The 19163-nt window shown below is 43.0% G+C and overlaps 1 protein-coding gene across 4 annotated transcripts in view; it reads left to right on the forward strand.

Annotated features, from left to right (window-relative positions):
- The window catches only part of LOC106657073 (CCR4-NOT transcription complex subunit 6-like), a 299859-nt gene that overhangs the window by 78125 nt on the left and 202571 nt on the right, over window positions 1-19163 (forward strand). The window lies entirely within an intron of this gene.

The following is a 19163-nucleotide window of genomic DNA, read 5'->3' on the forward strand; positions in this document are numbered from 1 at the left end:
CAAGAGTCACTTCAAAAGACGAAGATATATACATATCCTATAAGAGTGAAATTTCACAAAGTAGCTTTTCTCGCTGTGAGTAATATACGAAACTTTAAGGCTCCTCTGCGAGTAAGCTTGCCTCTCTCTCGGTGTACTTCTCTGGTGTGTTTGAATATTGTGCGCTTGATGAAAAAAGCATTTTCATAGCTTACAGAGACGGGAGTTTTTTTCCGTCTCCTTTCCATACAAAATGCGTACATAGTACACACTCGAATTTTTCATGTATAGGTTGAATATATTCACGGAAAAACTTCAACGAGAAAGAACCTGTAGCTTTTGCCCCGGTCGCAATCAAAAGTATGAAAAATTTTCGACAAAAAAATGTTAGTTCTTGCAATCAAAAATATTCATATTCAAGCCTTTTTTTATTCGTTCGATTTTTGATACTTCGTCCTGATATTTTGAAACGCATAAATGTTTGCGATAACGAAATTTTATTCAACAAAACACGTTAACCGAAACGAATACTGGGGAAATTAATTTTTATTTTCGAAATAATTTGCTCACATGGTCGGACTCTATGCTCTATATAATATGCATTCACAGAAAATAACGTGCACAGAACTAGCAGTGGTAAATTCTTGAGTTTTACTAAATATTATCCGTGACGTAAATATGAAAAAATGCGAGTAATTTATGTCGCTTGTTTCGCTTTTATTCTTTATTTGTTTTTTTGTTTTTTCCCCCGCTTGTCAACGAATTTAAACGAGCATACAGCGGACATAGACGACTAATAAATGAAAAGAACTACGAGAGAAAATACGGCCAACGTGACGACAAATTGCCATAGCTGTTAAATTACGAGTTTGAGTTTGTCTGACGCACGTAGTATAGCGCATGCACCGCTGCATACGAGGCAGGTGCTGTTCTAGAGACTATTCATCAGAAATACGAAACGTACACTTCTATGATGAAAAAAAAAAGAAAAGAAATTCGCAAATGAACTGACTCGGTCGTAACGTTTAGGATGATTGATTTTTTTCGTCAGTTCATCTAATACTTCCTCTAATATCGTTCGTCGTAGTTTTTTTTATTTTAATTCGTTTCGGTGCGTCAGTTCAGAAAAAAAAAGATCGCAATAAATTTCGAGTATAAAAGGGCCAAAGTACAGTTCAAACACAGCTCGATGAAGGCCTGCTGCCGCCGTCCTGTATATATACAGCTCGTCCTGTGTAACGGAACAATGTCATTACCGCTGACGTAAGCAGCTGCTCTCTCGAGAAAGAGAGAGAAAAAGAGAGAGAGAGACGAAAAGGCGAGTAGCAGCAGTAGCTCAATTATTGTTATCTCTTATCTGGTGGCACTTTCGCGCCCTGGCGCATTCGATCTTTTGCCTCGTGGGGCGGTTTAATCGACTTAACATTTCGTTAGGATTCTCCCTCGGCCTCTGTCTTTCTCTTTCGTAAAAAACGTTTTATTTTATTTTTATTTTCGATCCTCCCTTGTTTACCGAATACCTCTACCGTCGAACGCGTGTGTTTTGTTTGCAGGCCAGGTTGCATCTATATAACCGCATTTCTCGACGTACATATATCGACGGTTTTTTTCTTTTTCCTTTCGTTGCAGCAACAAAATGAAAATAAAATGGAGAAAAAAATCAGGCAGAGGGACAAAACCAAGAGTGTACCGTATACGTATTGTGAGCACAAAAAAAATGTATGAGAAAGGTTGCGGTTATCGGGCATGTGTGTATATACGGCTTGGCCCTTTACACTCGTATAATATACACTATTCCGGACGTCGTGTGCGCGACACACACACGCTCACACATACACACGGTGCAATCGATGGTCTCTTACATGTATAGAATAATTACACTCGCCAGTAAAAAACTGGGTTGCTGCGATTGATAAGAGGGGGAGTAAGAGCAGAAGAAGAAGAAAGAAAGAAAAAAAGCAGCAGCAGCGAGGAAATAAAATGAAATCGTATAAATTGGAAATCGAATACGAGAGCTCGCGCGGTAGTCGTCGGAATTATGCTTAATACCGTTGGAAAGTGTTAAAATCACCACGCGTGCGCCGATATACTACGCATATCTTAACTGCACTTGGAGATTTTCCTCGTATTCTAGGTTAATTCGGCACTTGGGTGCTTATTATGTCTTAGAATATAGAATTTCGATGCATGGAACGGAAAAAATGAGCCACTCCACGAGCGCGCGCGGGCGTTATAAAGCCGCGCCGCCGCCACCGCATTTAGGGGAAAAATATTGCGACTTTTACGTCTAGTCGATCGAGACATAAAATTTGACGCGCGCGCCGCGCTTGCGTCTTATATATGGCCGATTCTCTGTGAAATCGAATGGCCAAAAAATTTTTTTTTCTGCAAATATGAAAAACTTGCTGTTCCCGATGTCAGAAATGTCCCCAAATTTTATTAGAATTTTTGGGACCATCTATCACTCTTTTTCAGAGTCCCGAAGTTGGCCATTTTAGGGTTTTTTTGAAATTCATGAAAAATCACAAATATTAAAATAATTCCTGGATTAAAGTAGAATGATTCAAAAGTAAAAGTGCCCAGCAACTTTTTTGTTGGAAATTGTCCAAATTTTCAGAAAAAAAATATGCCAAAGTGATTGGAACAATCTAGGTAAATGTAAAGCAAAAAAACTGCAAAAAAAACATAAAACAAGAAATCTACTCGAGTTCGAACCGGACTTTCATTTCCTAAACTATGTAAAAAGCTTCCCAAAGATGTCAACTACTGCCTGATAAAGTTTTGTAATGGGTCTTAAAGTTTAACTCAATGTAGACAACAATGTGTGGTGAAAAACGTGCAAAAAAGGTCAAAAATGGGCCTAAAATGCCTAAAATCACCAAAAACAGCCATTTTCAGTCCTTTTTTGCACGTTTTTCGCCATACATTATTGTCTACATTGAGTTAAACTTTAAGACCCATTACAAAACTTTATCAGGCAGTAGTTGACATCTTTGGGAAGCTTTTTACATAGTTTAGGAAATGAAAGTCCGGTTCGAACTCGAGTAGATTTCTTGTTTTATGTTTTTTTTGCAGTTTTTTTGCTTTACATTTACCTAGATTGTTCCAATCACTTTGGCATATTTTTTTTCTGAAAATTTGGACAATTTCCAACAAAAAAGTTGCTGGGCACTTTTACTTTTGAATCATTCTACTTTAATCCAGGAATTATTTTAATATTTGTGATTTTTCATGAATTTCAAAAAAACCCTAAAATGGCCAACTTCGGGCCCCTGAAAAAGAGTGATAGATGGTCCCAAAAATTCTAATAAAATTTGGGGACATTTCTGACATCGGGAACAGCAAGTTTTTCATATTTGCAGAAAAAAAAATTTTTTGGCCATTCGATTTCACAGAGAATCGGCCATATATAATACGAACTCCACTTCCTCGATGGCTTATCGCTCGAGCAGAGAGCACAACGACAAGGATCCCGGTGCTGCGCTTGGCGCGACATAATACATAATAAGCGCCTTTATGCAACAACTGTATCGAAGAAAAAATAATTCTCAACAATGGGACGAGATCGTCGACGGCACCGCCCCAATGAGGCACTTTCCCTCCACTAGCGAGTGAGCTGTGCTGGTATATATGTACTGCATGCGCACTGTCGATTATTTATAGACTTTGAATCTCTTTCTCGTTCTCTTCGTCCACGGGGGCATATAAGGAAGGAAAATTTATGACAAATCGAGCAAGTGTAAGTGCAATAATAACAGGCGGAAACCACTCCTTTATGCGCGCAGGCAAGGGACTATTTATAATAATTCGCGCGCTCGCGTGTGCGTATAGAGAGAGAGAGAGAGAGAGAGAGAGAGAGAGAGAGAGAGAGAGAGAGAGAAAGAGAGAGGCGTGATCAAAGCACATAAGCCTATTAGGTTGGAATTAGTATCTTTGATAAATGCTTAGCGCGTTTGTTGTTTGTTCGAGAGGGTGTGCAATTATATTCTCGTCTCTCTCTCTCTTTCGGAGCTGCGGGAGAGAGAGAGAGAGAGAGAGAGAGAGAGAAAGAGAGCTTGAATTAAGAACTTGACTCGCTCGCGCGAGAGAGCACTTTCCAAACGCTCGTTTAATGACGTTTGCAGAATTTTAATTTTCAATTAAAATTCCAGTACAGATCTCTTCGAAGGTCTACAAATTGATGAAACGTCTCCTCCTACTGGCGTGAATTTTTCATAAATTTTCTCACCTTCGATGGCGATTGAGCGAGATACCATTTAGCGAGTCGATACACGCGCGCGTGTACTTATATGTAAAAATAAAAACGATGATTATGCCAGTATAAACACAGCTCGCAGCTCGCAGCAGTGCGAACTCGCGCGTCGCTTCTTTTCGCATTTTCACACGTTCACATATATGCGCAGGTGCTCTCACGTGCCTAGTATAGAGTCTCTTTTGCGCGCTGCACGTCCACGTCGTCGCCTTATTGTGTTTGTCTATACGCACAACTGGTTATGACTTTTTGCTGGATTACTGCGCCACTACAGCAGTATATAGTATACACAGCTACTCGATAAAAAATAACTGTCTCGGAGTCGTTACTTTTCTTTTAACTTCGTTTCGAAGCACAAACATCGATGATAGTACTTCGCGTAACGACTCGTCCGACTCGACGTTGATAGCATTTGAAATAAACTAATGCGAATAAATGTGTCGGTTAAACCATTTGTTTTTCGGATAGTTGGGTAAATAAACATTGATTGAATAATAATTCAACTGCTGTGTCGAAGGAAAATTTAATCAAACGCCTTCTATGAACTACATCGAGTTATATTTTCCAATTTATAGTTGAATATACGCTAGCTGTATTGAATCCTTGCAAAATTTATACCGAACAACAATTTTCCGCTGCAGTAAAGTATCGCATTGAATAATTTAGTTTATAATCAACCAATAACGCGGATTATCGAGGGTTTACATACGCATCATAAAGTGATCTAGCTTGAAGTATGACACGTGAGCTCGATTTCGAAGAAAAAATGAATTTTACCTTTCAACTTTACGGAGAATCGCAATTTTGTTGCAAATATGATAGACGTGTCGCACGTGTTTAAATGCTAATTACCATCGAGGAACATACGCCACAGGCAGGCTCGAAAAAATCTCGAGCATAATACCCGCTCCGACGATATCGGGTCGACAGGGGAATCTCTGTAATATAGAGATGTCGATAAGGCCAAGTTGTAATCACCGGATGGCGTATCCACTTTGGTGTGCTTCTCTCGCGTATACGTATAAGTATTATATGTATAAAATAAAATATACACATATAAACACACACATATATAATTAAAGCGCCAAGGTGTACACGTAGCGGTGCATAGTATCCGAGCTCGGCTCGTTCGCCATGGCGGAGTTGTAGCGCGAGAGAGCTATATAACACAAGCGCGCAACTGCATCAGCGGCAGCGGCAGTTATTATTACCCGATGTTATATACGGAATGTAGACTTTCCCTCTCGTGGTTGGAGAGAAGTACTTCGTGAGCGAGCTCGCGCGCGCCAGCCAGGCTCTGTAAGCTAGTCTATACGTTCACTCTTGCTTTCGTCCCGCGCGCGCTTATGTATGTATACCTATACACACACATACACACACGAGCGCATTTGCACGGATGAGTGATGCATGTCTGAATTCGCGTTACATTGACTGCGTTTCCTCTCTCCGGCGTATACTTTTATTCCTCGTTTTTTCTTTTTAATTAAATCCACCTGCGTGGAGGAGGATGTATTTTTGACTTTCCTATCGTCTCGTATAAGCGGAGATACGAATCTTTTGCCGAGTTTCGGAGTCGCGCTGTGCAGTGCCTCTCTTGGTAATATGAAACAAGTTTGCTTATAAGCGCAAGAAACTTGGTCGTATGATATGCGACATTCGGATTCGACTTTACGTATGTGCCATTCAAATGTTATGCTTTCTAGTCGAGTGCTTGTGTGTGTGTGTGTGTGTGTCATAAATTGAGTGCGACACATGCCGCGCAGCAGCAGCAGCAGTGCGATAGCGTCTGCACAAAAACTAAAGTAAATATCTAACAAAAAGCATGCGAGCATTAAAAGACACCATCAATTATTCAACATTACATTCGTGACATCGCGGGAAACAATCGATTTCTCGCGCGCTCGTACTAATATAATATGCGTGTGCCAATACATATAGGCCCGCGTGTGCGTCGTTAGATCGATAAAGCCACTCGGGGACCATTAATCAGTCTTCGCTTCGCGCGTCACTATAGGTATATATAAAATACACGAGCGAACTGCTAATAATAATACGGACGAATAGCGAACGCGCCAAAGCTCACGTGTGCCATGTGTGTGTGTGTGTGTGTGTGTGTGTGTGTGTGTGTGTGTGTGTGTGTGTGTATGCGCGTCGCGAGTTTATAAATAAACGAAAAAGTCCAGTGTGCGTAGATGACTTTTTTCACTACACGCCACACTATTGCTTCATTGATCGGGGCCGATTAAATCTCGTGATCGGTCGCAATAATTTAACCGAGCGACTTATCGAACGAGTTGAAATAAAATAAAAAATAGACGAAGAAGAAGAAGGACGCGCTCTAGGCGCTCGTCTTTTGCTTTCCGATGATTGATCGAGCTTATACACATGCTCGCTCGCTCTGCGTGTGTGTGCTGTGCCGTGCGCGACAAAAAGAAATAAACTCACCGGACACACGGCGCGCGATGCACTTGTAGAGGAAAAAACAATCCATTATGGTTTCATAAAAGTATGGAAAGTCTCGCACGTCGATTCCCTGACGTGAATCGATGAGCGTCGCGTACCTACTATACGTAAATGCGAATTTACAAAATTATGCAGGCTGCTTACACACGAGCAAACGAGCTTCGGTATATATAAGGAAAGAAGAAAAATGAAAACAACGACGTCGTTTTAATTTTCACTCGCGCACACACACACACACAAGTGTCGTGCTAAACGATTAATCTGGGCGAGAACTCGTTATCGCATTTCCAAACGCGATATATATAACACGACAGCTGCTATACAGCGTCGCGAGAACGCGAGAATACCTGTATCGAATCACACCCACGCCATAGAGAGTAGTAGAGCGCGAGTTAGTTGCCGCGAAATCTGTGCAGTGCAGCAGCGGCAGCGTTGCGCCTTTATCGCTTATAATTACTCGATCTATAAAACGATATACACGGCGCGCGCGCGAAGGTGGGCGCGGGATCGAGATCATAGATCGTGATCTCGTGGGTGAGGGTGCGCCTCTGTGTGTTGTCTATCCCAGTATGTAGTGTATATATGTAGGCTTCAAAGACACGTGGATTGTGTGGGTGACGCATGTGCTGCTGCTGCACACTTTTCGTCGTGGAAAAACATTTTTTCTCTTTCACTCCTCGCTTTTATCTACTGCTGCTGCTGCTACTGCTGCACGGCTCTCTACTTGGGTTGCGCAAATTCTTGGGATATTTTACATGAATTAAATTTCGAGATCGCAATCTTTGGCGGTGTAATTCGAACGAAGCACGTACATATAGCAGCACGTAGACACAAAGCGAGGGTCGAATAAGAGAAGGGTCAATATCGACGAAGATTTGATCGCATAAATTGGATCAGCTTTCGCATACATACATACTCTGACCCCTTATTAACCAGGATAGATACTTTCGTACTGCGCCGCATAACATACAGCCCCCGCGTGCGGATACGGCAAAAACGATTTTCAACCTCGGCTGAACGGATCATCGTGCGCTAAAAGATGGAATTTACGCTGCAGTGCGGCCGGGTAACGAAATCAAAAAACACGCACCACATACGAGTCTCAGCTGCGACGTGATTGCTGCTCGCCGCTTATATGCGTTAATAGCACGCTCGACGATGCGGAAAAAAAATAATAATTACGTGCTTCCGATACAACGTTGAACTTTCTCTCTTGCTCGCTTGAATTAGCATTCGTGCTTTTTTCCACGATGCATATTCGATGTGTTTATACAAGTGCGCGTATACATTGTTTGCGTATACCGGAACGATTTGTGCCGCTGACAACCGAAATACATATTATGAGACCCATGCGCGCTAATTTTCACAAGCCATTCGTTTCTTATATCGACCATATACTTGGATGGTGTAGCCCCCAAAGTTATCGACTCCTGACTATATACGTACCAACTGCAACGATCATAAACTTCATAGTGGAAGTTTGTCGTCTTGCTCTAATCCGCGAGCTCTAGCGCACACAACAGTTTCGATACATATCTTTTTACTGCCTCGTCATTCGAGTTTATATCATAACACATATATACCATATACTCCCGTTGATGTGCAAAAACGGATGTTTCGTCATCTCTCGCGAAACTAGAATGGGTAGCTGCCTTCTAGGATAATAAAACGCGTCTACGTCGTCGTCGTCGTCGTCGTCGTCGTCGTCTTGTAGTCCAGCCAGGCAACTATACACCAAGTCGCGAAGTAAATATCACCCGCGCGCGCATCACAGTGCGCACAGCGGAATACAATATCACCCAGCCGAGTCGACTGTGTTGTACCTAGTCGCGCGCATAAGGATATCACGTACTACGCGCGTTGTAAGGATGAATGTATATTAGACGTAACCTTAAACTGTCATCATCCCACGCAAAAGACAATTGACTCGTCCGCGTATATATACGTCGTCGTGTCTCTGCTACATAAATTGCGATGCCTATCCGCTCTCTGCTCTCTTTCGTCTTTTCTTTCTGCCTCTCTCTCTCTCTCTTTCTCTCTTGCTCCTGGGAGACCAGCTCACATCTAGGCGAACGCGCGCATGCACTACGCAGTCGTAAAACGTATATCTAACGATATAAGTTGGGCCGTAAAAGCTGTTGCCGCTGCTGTTGCCGATGTTGCGAGCTTCTTAGCAACGACATATGCGTGAGTCTATGCTAAACACTGCCTGAATATCATCCTCAGACTTACGGTGTAAAGGAGATTCGGACGTTGATACATGAACGCACGTTACCTTATACGTACACTATGACGCAGGATCGTTGTTTTGTCTTTTTCGTCGCCGCCGCCGCGTATAGCTTCTCGAGATCAGCAGCTAGCGCGCGCGTAGTATGAAACTCGAACTTGCGCGTTTTTCATCGTAAAATGTGGCCCCGAGCACACAGCACAGCACTTACACTGCACCGAAGCAGAAGAGTATTAGAAAGAAAAATCCTTTTGTTCTCTCCTTTGCTCGTTGCTTATATGTATGTATATACGTGAATAAGTCATAAAGCCGAGAATATTACAGACATATTTTAAAAGTCAAAAAGTCTCATCTAGCAGTCCGATCTTTCCTGATATAAATCTACGATATGTGCTGCTGCTGCTGCTGCACAGCGGCTACACACAGCGGCCACGCGCGCGTGCCTACGTCTCATTATTATGACGAACGCGAAAGGCCTGCGTCAAATGCCATATACCCAAGAGGGAGAGAGAGAGAGTCGTATTTATGTTATACATGCAGGCCATACACGTTCGGCGGCAAAAGGGTAGGCTATAAAGTGTACGTATATATGAAACCTGTCTCTCCCCCTTCCTCTCTGCCTCTGCCTCTCTCTCTGTCGTGTACAAGAGAGTGAAGAAAATCGCGCTTACGGACACGCGGAAATCAGCGACACGAGAGGGAAACAGGTTCGTCCACTGGCAGCGGCAGTGACCAGTCCATGCGTGAGACATGTGTGTATGTACAAAAATTATATAGATAGGGGTGCGCGCCGATCGAGTTTTATATGTGTATGATTATGTACGAGTGCCGGAGTTCGCGCGTGCTGCGCTCATTAATATACTCGAGGTGGGAAAATTAGTGACGAGGAATTTCGCGCTTCGATGGCTTTCGGTTGATATTGCACGTGACGAGGAGAGAGGTCCTTCGACTCTTTTTTTTCATTTCGCGCGCAATATCGAGCAGTAAAGCACGCATAAGTACGCGCGTGCGCGTAAATGTTTAAATATATCGACTATAAATATTTGTTCTTATTGTTTCCTCGCTTGCGCGCATATATACTTGTTTGTCATAATGAGCCGCACGCAATTCTCTCTCCTTTCCTTGTTCTCGCTTATGAATGCAGAGAGAGATAAAGAGAGAGAGAGAGAGAGCAAACATCGAATCGCAGCAAAAGAAAAATACCCGAATGAAAGCGAAAGATATTTCAAATTTTCACGTCGTCGTTTGAATTTGCAGCAGCAGCGCAGAGCCGAGCCCGCATTTGCAAAGGAGAGCTAGTATGATTCACGGTGTCGGCAGCTCGTTTCAAAGCTATAAATTGCTAGCTCAGCATATTCTTATTTATTTTTGTAAAGTGTGTGTGTCTCTTAAAAAGTAGTATAATTCACGAATGTCGAGCGAGTCTGGCTCTAACGCGCTTTTCTTGAAAACGTCTCTCGCATCTCTATACATTATATTATATTCACAGTGAAAATAGAAAAAGAATCGCTGCGCAGCTCTCTCGAGCTCTCGTCGATTGTTTCACTTCTCTTTCTAACACAATGAGCGAAAATCTTGCTCGTCGGCACCCACGCATATTTACTATACATACAGCGTCGTCGTTATATTGTTTGTCCAAAATCATCTTACTTTCTAATCGTTATATTGAATTTATAAAAGCACAGATAGTCGCGCGCGTCTGCGTGGGGGATAATAGACAATTCTAGCGAATAAGCGTAAACTCGAGCTCTGGAAATATATATTTATTAACCGACAATAGATTCTAACGCTAACGCGCACAACACATACAACAATAGACCCCTCAATGAAATCCCTGAACGACGTCATATTCATAAATCCTCTAAAAAGCTCTTTCGTCGACTAATTTATTACTTCGATCTCTCTGTTGCAGGTACGTAAATATCTATAAATCCGATAACGCTTCGGCGCTGGCTGGAGCGCCGCACGTGTTCCGCCATAAAATTCATTCGACGCTCGACGAGGTGAGGTGAGTTTATAAGAGCTCCGCGCACTGGGCCTATTACAACATTCGCAACAACAACAAAAAAAGGCCGAGGCAGCTGTAAACTCGGTGCGATCGGGCAAACCTCGAAAACCATTGGAAAACTGTAGTGGGGCTATATTGCCTGTATACCTGCTGCGCGCGAAGATAATTTTCTAAATGTAATATCCGTGTCAAAATCAATCTGCACTCAGCGCGCGGCGCCGTATACACATATATACGTATAAGTGTATATACACGTCGAAAAGTGGGTCGAAATCGTGCTTCAACCGTGTATATGCAGCGTTATATTATCCGCGTTCAACTGTGCGCCTTCACTGACACTATACATAACATCGGCCGAGAGAGACTCTTTCTCTCTTTCTTTTCGCGCGCGCGCGCGAACAAAGTTCTCCTTTTTCGAAGGCAGAGCTCTTCTCTCTTTCTCTCTGCACTTGGTCTATATAGTGTACTTGGGCGCGGACATTCTGCGCGCTTTGTGCACTGTACTTCTCTTTGTATATAATGCACACGTACTCGCTTATTTTGTCTTGTTTGTATTATAACGTAATGCCTCGAGCGGGTTTTTCTGAAGCCGCACCAGAGAAAACAGGCGGTCGAATGTGGCGCAAAAAAATGATCGCACTAGTCCGGCGTTGTCTTTATATTGACTTTATATAACGCGCGACAGAGAGAACGTTTAGCGATATTAATGTATAATAATAATAATACTTTCCCGCTAGCTCGAAAGCTCGTTTCAATATTACTCGTTTAATAAGTCGCAGTTATTAAATAATTAATAAATTCATCCGCTTGGAACTTTTTGAGCTCATTTGTAATTCGCATTTTTTACGCGCAGGCAAAATAGCAGCAATAGCAGCAGCAGCTGCTGCTATACTCATCTGCCGGGTATAATTGAAAACTCTCTTCAATTACTTTTTTTCTGTATCCCTCGATTTGCAACCGATGCTTTATAATAATACCCGAAGAGCCCCAAAACACAAGGGCTTGGTATATACAAAAAAAAAATGTGTATAAGCAAACTTCGAACCTATATAAGCATCGATCGTTGCGCTGTGTGTGCATGGCATTATAGACGTTTTTAGCACCCTAAAAGCAGATGTGTGTAATGCAATTCAGTGCGCAGGAGCAGCATCAGCAGCTCAGCTTCTTACGTTCGTGTGTGCTGTATATGTATACCTGGTCGCGTCTTCCGAACGAAGTAAGTATACGTAGGTATACGCGCGATCTAGGTCTGAGATACAGACACGTAGCGATGCTGTATATTGGCATCTGCACGTTCCTCGTCTATATACGTGTGTATTGCAACCAGCGAGTTGTGTGAAATGGAGGCTGCAGAATCCTTGCGGTTCGCGAGCGAGCGCGCGCATGTGTGTCGTCGTTGAATTTTGGATTATCGTGATTGCGCCCTGTGCGAGAGAGAGAAAGAGAGAGAGAGAGTGAGTGAGAGAAGGAGCAAAATTAACCATATTGTGTACAGTGGAGTTGAGCTCCGAGATTAGAGCTTGGGGGTGTGCGCAGGTTATACCGTTACAAGCTCGCTACGTTGTAATATAGTTTCGGATATATATCGATAGGTGCCGCGGCTAGATTATCTTTGATACTGATTTTAGGTGGATTATATACCAGGATTATCAATAATTGGATTTATATCTCACGCTATGTTAGACTTTAAAGAGAGTTAAGGGGGGAAGGGAGGCAAAGAGAGGGTGAAACCTTTTTTAAAATCTATGCAAAGAGTATAAATTTTTCATTAAAAAGAGGAGGTATATCCGTCGACGAGAGAGCATTCTGCTGCTGCTGCTGCTACTGCTGCTGGTGTCGCTTAAATGATGAAAATCTCGTTTTTCTCATTAAACTCCTGAGCCCTGGAGAATGAGAGTAAGATAATTCGCGAGCATTGGCATGCTTTCTATCGCCTGGAAAAGAAAATCCTCGGATATCTAGCCAAGTTGCCTAGACGCATTGGAAAATATAAGTCGAAACGTCGCTCGCTCGCTCGCGCGGGGGATAGGAATAAAAAAAAAAGAAGGAGAATAGCGAAAAAAGAGGCAAAATGAATAAAAGCACGCAGACGTCGAGAAGCAAACCAACCTCTTCATTGTTCTTGCCGTGCTTATAACAGATATAGACACACACACACACAGACACACACACATACAAATACAAATACACCCGTGGACAGAGTGTATAGAGTATATCCTATTATACAGCCCTTTCAGGCTATATTCGCTTTGTTTGAACGATATTGCGTTACACGCGGCACGGCGGTCTCCTCTCTCTCTCAGCGCCAATGTAAGAGCTTCTATTGCTATCACGTCGGAAGGATGACACGGTTAGAATGTAAAAACGACAAGAGAGACAGAGAGAGGGAGAGAGAGAGAGAGAGAGAGAGAGGGAGAGAGGGTGAGACGGAGAAAAAAAGTTAATTCAGACTTAGAGTGCGCGTTATTCAAGTACATAAACCGGCCGACACAACAGGACTTGTATACTTATACTACTGGCTTTTGTCGACTTTATTATTTTCAAAGGCGTATCGACTGTACTTGCTAGCTACTACTAGTATTCCGCGCTGCGACTATGCCGCTTTCGCTACGGCTCTGTGCAGTCGTATTTATATGCCATAGTGTGCATTAAGCAAATTAATTAATATCAGCGCGTATCTTTGATATTTAAACTGGAAAATTATGGCCTCTAACGTAAATAGTATTAATTGACGTCCAGGCTTCTCTTTGTATGGACACTGCTCTACGTATTGCGCGATTTTTCGCCTGTAGTTACGTAAGCTCGAATAACAAATCGGCTGATTTCGTGTGTGCACGTGTATATGTATCTGCGCCACAGTGTACTTGTATATATAGGTACGTGTCGTACTACACGGATCGCGTGCGAAAAAGTCTACCATGAATATTTCCTCTTTGCCCTTAGTTTCTTGTTAACGAGAGATACAAGAAACTCGTTTCTCTTTCGGGCCACGAGTAATTTTTTTTCTTGTTTTCGAGAAACCTGCGGCTTTTCAGTGCAGCGCGCAGCAACACGCGAAAAGAAACTTTTTTCCACTTTCGTTCATCAATATTCGATTTCGCTTTTCGATGAAACAATAACAAATATTTACAAAATTTTCCATCGAAAACAAGCTCGGAGTTGTTATGGAATTAACGCGATCGTAACACAGTGATCAAACGACGTTTAATCTTCTGAAAAACATTCGTCTTACGTCCTGAAATATGGAATTTATGTTTTAAAAAGTAGAGATTAAATTTTCGTGTCTCGCACAAGAGAAAGATGTTTGATATTTTATTTATCCAAGAGTCAATGATTTATATATTCAAAATGAAACTCGTTTGAAATATAATGCAATATTGGCGCAATCCTCTTGAAGGGTCCGGTGAAATCGCATGATAACTCCATACCCGAAGATTTTTATTCAAAAAATTGTCCCTTTTCTCCGAACACACAACGTGCTCCGGAGCACGTCGAAACTCGTGTGTGCGTGCGTGCAACACATTATGTCCCTTTTTTTTCGTGTTGTACATTCTCTATATACAACTGCCTCGCGCCAACGAATACGATCCTTCAAAGTCTTCGTCGCATATAATATACGTTGCGCGCATTCAGAATCTTTGCGGCTGGAGACGACGACGACGACGCCGTAATAAAGTCACATGTGTGCTGTTGCATATATATACATGTGCACTTCGCCAAGAGAAGGTATATCCATCCGTAATTTTTTTCTTTTTTTTTTGCTACCATACATATCGAAACGCACCGCAGCAGCGGCACAACAGCGGTGACACACATAGACGACGCGCGCGCATCAAAGAGCTTCGCGCGACTGCCCTTACGTTTTCTTCGTTCGCTCTCTTATATACTACGTGCTGCATGTTGTACAACGGCTACGTCGCCTTTTGTGTAATGCATATAGATATAGGTATGGTGTATAGCAGCAGGTTGGAACTCGAGCTAAACCAAACGGGATTGCATCTCTCGTGTATATCTTCGGCCAAAGCGGAGCGAGCGAACGAACGAGAGATTCTTATTTTTCGTCGTACAGTCGTCCCTTGTTTCCGTTATGAGGAGTTTCGAGACTTTTTTCTTATTATGCTTACCTCTCGTACTTCTTCCTCCTCCTATATCCAATCCTCGGCGTCATTGTCGATTGGACCGCGGCGCGGGCGCGCGTGTACATATAGTACGGAACGTGTTAGCCGCAGTTATGAATGTCTTGTGTCGGTCGGTCGGTGCCTCTCTTGTGTATGCAACAGAGAAAGAAAGAAAGAAAGAAAGAGATGAAGAAAGGGAGGGTTATTACAATTTTCGGACGTGCTTTTTTCGTACATTTACCGTTACGAATTATCGATGTTAATTTCCGTGTACTACAACAACAACAACAACAACAAAAAAGAATACGGATCCATGTCGCCGTTGTACCTATAACTCGCTGAAGTTATATTATTGTACAAAATTTCGTACAGGCGATCGATACCTACAACCAGCAGAGCCGCATAGCAGCAGCCAGTTCAAAGTTAGCCGTCATTTTTCATCAGCACCCAAGCCATACACATACAACTCACAGAACGAGAGAAAATTGCACCTGCAGCACACAGTGACGGCCCCCGCCGTGATCTCCATCCATAGAAAAAGTCAAATATCACTTTCAAAAGACATTTCCCATACGTAGTCGTGCTATGTATGGCATGGCTAGTATAGTTGCGTTAACGAAAAGTGACGGGATCCAAGCTATGCTCCACTGCTGGTTCAGTACTGCATGTATGTGTGTGTGTGTGTGTGTGTGTGTGTGTGTGTCGGTATAGCATAGCCGCGCGACAGCCGTTGGCTTCAACCGCAGCGATATGAGGTTTCGCTCGGAATTGAAAATGATGACAATATCGCCAGCCCAGTAGCCGCCTGGCCCTGGTAGATCCTATCCTACACGTCGCATATACGTATATACTACTGCACGCGCAGTCTGTGACGTCGGGGCATTCACTTCAGCTTGTTTCTCTCTCTCTCTCTCAATTTTTTCTCTCTCGCTCTCTTTTTCGTTCGGAAAGAGAGAGAGAGAGAGAGAGAGTCTCTCTCTCGTCCATAGATGTCTTTTTTGCGGTGATGAAATTGCAATAGGGTATATGTCTTTTCTGGGTACAACAGAAGGGTGAGTTTATCGGAAAGAAAAGAGAGAGAAAGAGAGATTTATATCGCAATATACCTCTGCGGCTCCTTCATGTGTGAGTGCGTGTCCGTGTGTGTGTGTGTGTGTGTGTATGTATTCCACAATGCAGTGCAATATGTGCGTCGCGCGCGCGAGCGTGCTGTTAACTAGTTTTCATACCCAAACACATACACACACACGGATGCAGGCACAAGTGTGTTAGTGTGTATATTCGTGTACAACGAGACGTGAAGCTTACACAAAGTGCTCGCCATTCCAAACGATCTGTTAAAAATTTATTTACTCGCCTTTTGAGAATTGCTAATCCTCGCGAGAGGCCTTCATGCGGATACTCGCTTCAACTCCGTACCTGTGTCCGTGTGCGCGTCTGTGTGTACTTTTATACACTTTCATTGAGTTTTATCGTTTTTTAATAGTACCTTATATACTCGAGCTTTCTCTCTCACATTCATATACCCTCTCTCTCTGTCTCTCATTTTGATGCAAGAGAGTGAGAGAGGAGAGCTGCTACCTGGTAGATAGATCCGAGAGAAAAAAAGAGAGAAGAGCAAAAGAAAGCATCTAAATCATAATACATTATAAAAAAGCGTATACATATATGCACAGTAGAAAATAATACAACCGGTAGGGCTGCGATGCATGCACACGAGTGCGAGTGAGAGAGGCTGAGATTGCTGCTAACAATTAAAACTCGAAATTCGAATTCAGTAGCAGCAGCAGCGAGAAAATAGCGCATTATTATACAAAACCCTGGCAAAGTATAAAAAGATTGTTATATTGTAAGGAAATAATCTTGCCTCCCTTTACACCGGGAGAGAGAGAGAGCCCATCTCGAGGATGATGATGATGATGATGATGAAGGAGAAGATTCATTGCCTTATAATGACGCGAGGCGCGACAATGGAGCCTACTTAAATTCATGAACTGCTCCTTCTGTCCTGCATAGTATAGGCGCACAGTGGTCTGTATAGATATATGTATACACACGCACAGTATAGTCTGCGTGCATCGTAATAAAAAAAAAGAAGGACCGAAGGAGAAAAAGCGAGCGTATCGCTTTCAAATCGTAGTCGGCGACTCGAATCCTTTTTAATCATTGTTGTCGAGGATGACAAAAAAACCTTGCCTCGGCATCGCAAGTCGCCCTCTTTTCTCTCTCTTATCCAAATGTCCAGCGAGAAAGCCGCCACCCTTATTTCCACGTACGGCCTATGCGTAGTTTTTTCCATCGCCAAAGCGAAAGCCAACCCTATAACGAGCAGAGAGCCACGCACACACGCACACGTACAGAGTGATACACACTCGCACACACATACGCACACGCATGCATATATACTCTACTCGGTCAGTTCCCAGATCGCTAAAAAGAACTTCTCCGCGCGCCGTCAAGGCCTGAACTTGTTGCAAAAAGCACAAAGAGTATCTGCTGCTGCTGCTACTGCTGTTGCTGCAGACCGCGGAATTAATATTCCCGCGGGAGCCGCTGCTGCTCTCCTCTTTTTCCCTTATAGCAGGCAGACTCGGCGGAGAGTGGGTATGTGAGTGTATATGCTGTGCGCGTGCATGCAGAGCAGGTGACGACGACGACGATGACTACTTGGACTTTATTTTATATATACATATAAATATATATAGATGATGCCCAGAGCAGAGTCGAGCGCAAAAAGTGCAAGCGAACAGCGGCGTGTAGGGCTTTGAACGATAAATCGACGCCATTGATGGGAAGCGCAAGCCCAGCCACAGTGGATAGATATACCTGCAGCAGCATACAACACACGGCAGATACGCAACAGCCAGGGGACGTAAAGGATAAAAACCGCAGTATAGCGTCGACTCGGTGCACGCGGGTTAATTGGAGACACACATCTCTCGCGTGTATGCCCAGGCTATTTTTTTTATATTTTTCTCTCAAGAGAGAAAGAGAGAAGATATCGACGAGACGATTCCAGGACTTTAAAAACTACTGCTACACTGCTGCTGCTGCTGCTACTACTACTTGCCCGAGAGAGCGTGGAGAGAAGATTCTCCAGCCAGTTGGAGCGAGCGAAAGAAAGATTTGAAATTCGAGCTGCTATATTCGTCGTCGCAGCAGTAGCGGCAGCAGCGAAGATGAGAAGATTATCTCTCTTGGGTGCGTATATAATCAGCTTTTCTTCTAGTTGCCCGTGTAAGAGCACATCAAGACCTTCGAGATATCGCTTCCTGAACTTGCGAGAGAAGATTTAGCGAAACATCGGCGCAGATATCCTTTCAAGTTATACGTATATAGCTCTCGGGTCAATGAGAATAAAATAAATTTGTCATGAAAGAGAGAGAGAGAAAGACAAAGAAAAAGTGGATTATCGGAAGGGAATTTTTTTTCGTCGTTGTCTAGATACTAGATCTTCGCAAAAGTCAGTTCATCCGAAATTGAAGGTATCGATTGAATTTCTTTCCTTCAGCGCCGACGAAGTTGCCGAAGACAGAGAGAGCTCCTTTTGCGCGCCTCAAGTATCATTATTTTATTCAAGAAATGTGAGTTCAGGCCCTATGCGTGCCTCAAGAGAGAGAGGAGCATATAAAAATATTTGCGTCTAGCAGCGCTGGTATATACAAAAAAGCGACATCGAGATATCATCGGCGAACGAAAGGAAAAAAGTAAAAATAAAATGAAATAAGAACACTGAATAAAAAAAAAAAAAAGATATCGTTTGGCTCCTCCTGCGTCGATACGTGTACGCTTCTTTTTGTATGCGTGTATCGGCATTTTTGCGCGTCGACGCGCGCACAACACCAGAAAACGCCGATGTAATCGTAATAATAAACATAGTGCGCGCAATATTCACCCCAAGGGGTCGTCGTCGCATGAAAGTACGCACGCGTATTCTGGGATCTGGGTGGTCGTGACGGTAGTAGCGAAGTAACGATGATTGTCACACGTCGACGTACTACTATACTACTGCGCGCAGCGGTGCCTTCTCTCTCTATTGCGACTTGTAAATGCCAATGTATAGCTCAAATGATCGGGAAATAGACGCGTACTCGCGCAGTTGTCGAGGGGTAAAAG

The sequence above is a fragment of the Trichogramma pretiosum genome, unplaced genomic scaffold (assembly GCF_000599845.2).
Source record: "Trichogramma pretiosum strain Unisexual culture from Peru unplaced genomic scaffold, Tpre_2.0 scaffold14, whole genome shotgun sequence".
NCBI lineage: Eukaryota > Metazoa > Arthropoda > Insecta > Hymenoptera > Trichogrammatidae > Trichogramma > Trichogramma pretiosum.